Source organism: Nicotiana sylvestris, chromosome 7 (assembly GCF_000393655.2).
Source record: "Nicotiana sylvestris chromosome 7, ASM39365v2, whole genome shotgun sequence".
Classification (NCBI taxonomy): Eukaryota; Viridiplantae; Streptophyta; class Magnoliopsida; order Solanales; family Solanaceae; genus Nicotiana; species Nicotiana sylvestris.
The window spans coordinates 135948421-135952730 of NC_091063.1; the positions used below are offsets into that span (position 1 = coordinate 135948421).

General features: G+C 29.5%; 1 long non-coding RNA gene across 1 annotated transcript; it reads right to left on the reverse strand.

Annotated features, from left to right (window-relative positions):
- Positions 1-1745: 1745 nt before the first annotated feature.
- LOC104214010 (uncharacterized) lies at positions 1746-2492 on the reverse strand. Its single transcript, XR_707790.2, has 2 exons — positions 2404-2492; positions 1746-2197 (listed from the first exon to the last, which is right to left on the reverse strand). It is a non-coding gene; the product is annotated as an uncharacterized lncRNA (long non-coding RNA).
- Positions 2493-4310: the final 1818 nt, after the last annotated feature.

A 4310-nucleotide genomic window follows, 5' to 3' on the forward strand; every position in this document is an offset into this window, starting at 1 on the left:
ATATAAGCTATATTCGATACAGTATTACCTAATACACTTATACTTAGTGCATAGTATAGCATAAGTATATATATATATATATATATATATATATATATATATATATATATATATAAGCTATATTCGATACAGTATTACCTAATACACTTATACTTAGTGCATAGTATAGCGTAAGTATATATATATTATATATATATATATATATAAACTATATTCGATACAGTATTACCTAATACACTTATACTTAGTGCATAGTATAACGTAAGTATATATATATATATATATATATAAGCTATATTCGATACAGTAGTACCTAATATACTTATACTTAATGCATAGTATAGCGTAAGTATATATATATTATATATATATAAGCTATATTCGATACAGTATTACCTAATACACTTATACTTAGTGCATAGTATAGCGTAAGTATATATATATTATATATATATATATAAGGTATATTCGATACAGTATTACCTAATACACTTATACTTAGTACATAGTATAGCGTAAGTATATATATATATATTATATATAAGCTATATTCGATATAATATTACCTAATAGACTTATACTTAGTGCATAATATAGCGTAAGTATATATATATATATATATATATATATATGTAAGTATATATATATAAGTTATATTCGATATAATATTAGCTAATAGACTTATACTCAGTGCATAATATAGCGTAAGTATATATATATATTTACCTAACCTGTCCAGGACGTACCTTCAGTCAATTAGCATAGTACTAGCACATACAAGTACTTTTAATACTTCTTCAGGAAGTTTTTGTAAATCCCAAGACTACTTTTAAATAAAAGACAACACATTAATTTTGAAAAGAAAAGGCTACAGATTGAATACACACACACACACACACACACACACACACATATATATATATATATATAGAGAGAGAGAGAGAGAGAGAGAGAGACACGCACGATTCGTAGTACTATTCATCCCTTGTATTACAAAAGTATTAACGACTTACATTTATATTATTTATATAGTAAATACAAAAGTGATTTTTAATTTTGACCATTGTTGACCTGAATAGAGACCAACTTTGGTCGCCATTTATTCAAGAATTTAGTTTAGCGACCAAAGTTGGTCGCTATATTTAAATCAGATTTAATTATATTTCATATAATATTTAAATTAATAATATAATTATTAAAATTGTATAACTGGGTCCCATTTAAGCGACGAAAGTTGGACGGTATCTTCCTACCCTTTAAGTTGCGACCAACGTTGGTCGCAATTTTTATATTATATATATTTATATTTTATAATTTTTTTAAAATAATAATATAATTATTAAAATTTTGTAGGTGGATCCCACTTTAGCGACCAACATTGGTCACTAATCTCAGTAAATGTTTGATCAAGAAAGTCTGACCAGTCCAGTCAACATTTTGACTAATATAGCGACCAAGTAGCGACCAACCTTGGTCGCTATTTTGTTTCTTTTATATATTTTATTATTTTCGCTAGTTTAGCGACCAACTTTGGTCGCTTTTTCCCACAGACCAACTTTGGTCGCTAAATTTTGGTCGCTTTTTTCCGGATTTCTAATAGTGGCAGCCTTACCCTGCATTTCTGCAAGAGGCTATTTCCATGGCTCGAATCTGTGACCTCCTGGTCTTACGGCAGCAATTTTACCAGTTACGCCAAGGCTCTCCTCTTGAAGCATAAATCATTATAAATAAATAAAAACTAAAAACAAACATAAATTACATATGCATAATTTTATTAATAAGGTAAATGCATGATGAATCATACAATTTCTTACCCAGCCAACTTTTGTAGTGGAGTTTATTGTAATTTTAAAATAAAGAGTTGTTCACTTGACTTTCCTTATTATACATATAAATTATGGAAGACAAGCAACTGAAGAACACATTAAACAACACAGAAACCCAACTGTATAATGGAGATGTGTAGAAGAGCCTGTCTCCACTACACACTAATCAAATGTCAGACACATAGGGCCACCAAGTGTAGCAGAGAATCCACAAGCGCAACAAACCCAACAATCGTTGCAATCCAAGCTAGATTTACAAGATCTAAAACAAGTATTGAGTTGTGGGAGTAATCTCTTCCTCATTCCTAAGAGATTATGATCAACATCCAGTGCAGCTTCGACTTTTGTGTTTGTCAAGAGGACCACCTTTGCTATAAATATTCATCATTACAATAATTAATTTTTTTAATAATATAAAAAAAATGACATACATATAAGTGTTATTCAGTGAATCAGATGCATATCCGTGCTTTAATTTGAAATATGTACAGTCACGTATATATATAACTACATACAAAGTAAAAAATGTAGATAATATATAATTATAATTTAGAGTTATGAAGTAAGTGGTACTTACTAGTTGCCACCATAATGAGAATAGCGAGCACAAAAGAATGCTTTAGCAACATCATTGGAATAGTATTTCACACTTAATTATGAATGTTTTGGAGTGGCTAATTACTTCTAAAATGTCGTAATTTATAGACCTCCTTGAAGTCAAACTACTTCTCTTGCATGTGCCATAGTTGCTTTATTTTTTGCTTTTATAGATTATTTATTATCTTGCTTTAATGTTCACTTCAAGCATGTGCTGTCCTCCCATTTTAGAATTGGATATTGAAGAAGTATTATAGAGTTAAAGTACTTCCTACTTGCCCTCTATTAAAGATAGCAAGTTGGTCTGATTTCAGAGATTCTTATAAAGGAATTTTCTTAGAGCTGATGAACAACAGTAATAACGAAAGAGATAAATAAATTTTCTATAATATCGAGTGAAAGAGTAAAAGTTCAAATGAGATTTAATTGTGGGAAGAAGGGTATTTACAGGATAAGATAATCAAAACTGGCCCTTATGTCTCTTGCACACGTTTTATGGATTAACTGCAGTAAATGCAAATATCGTTTGTTACACTTAGCTGAGTATAAATGCTAGACGTGGTTAATGAAGAATCCCAAATATATCAAGATCTGATGGTTCCGAGAATGTATCTACTTGGATGCCTTTGACAATCCTGATCTGGATCGCCTTTGACTGAAGAAAATAAAAGGATTCTGGGACCGGCTTCTTTGGTCTTCAGTCTTCGAACAAGTAAATCTGGAAGACTTAGCACTAGCGGTGTCGATGGATATTCGAAAACCGACTAAACCGACCGAATCGTACCGCACTGAATCGATTTTAGGTTTTTTTTAGGAAATCGTAGGTTTTTATATAAATCTATAACCGCACCGATAATTAGGGTATGTTTTTTATTTTATAAAAATAAACCGAAAAAATACCGAACCGTACTGAATAAATTTTATATGTGGAAAGTATATTTATTTAGTAAGTTTAAAAATAATAATGCATTAAATTTTTTTTGGGTCTTGGAATTATGAAAACTATTACAAGCCAACAAGTAATTAAACTCAAAATACTAATTCCTAAAACCTATTATGCTACTTCTACTTAAACTAAGTTATTTCAAGTATCTTTATTAGCAAGACACAAAGTATTCTAGCGATTATGAGTAGCAAACTACAATGTATTGAATATGTTTCCTTTCATATAATTTAGATTTATCTTTTTGAATATTTAATCTTCTATAGACTTTATTCTTGAGTCTCACCTTGGTATATCTTTCAACTCGTGTGATTTATATTTTCTTTGCCTTTGTTTGATTTCTTTTACGTTGTTGTAGAATAGTTGACAGATCTATACTCTAGCCATCTTTTTTTTTAATTCATTACCCTTTAAACAGTAAAAATGTCTAGAGAGTTTTGGTAAGTCCTATAAAAAACGTATGTTATTGCATTCTACTTCTATTGGTGAATTTTACATGACATTAAAAAAATACTAAAAATTAACTGAACCGTACCGATACCGGAGAGAAACCGACATGATTGGGACGGTTTCGAAAAATCTAATTTTGGTTATACATAATAGAATAACCGAAAAAATACTATGATACAAATTTTATAAAATAACCGGCTGAACCGAACCACTGACTAGAAAATTAACTACTTAGCACTAACTAGAAAATTAAAAAGAAATACTTGCCACGAGTTGATTTTCGAGTCGGTCACGTGTCGTGTGCACTTTTTACCATACAGTTGCCAAAAAATGACCTCAAAATTTATAGTAATTTAATTGGACCCCTTCCCCGTCCTATTTAAAGTCTTTTATCTTTATCTTCCTCATTTTAGCATAAAATTTAAGTTAATCTATTAATCACTTATTGTCGAAGCAATAATAATAATAATAATAATAATAATCATTTAATAATA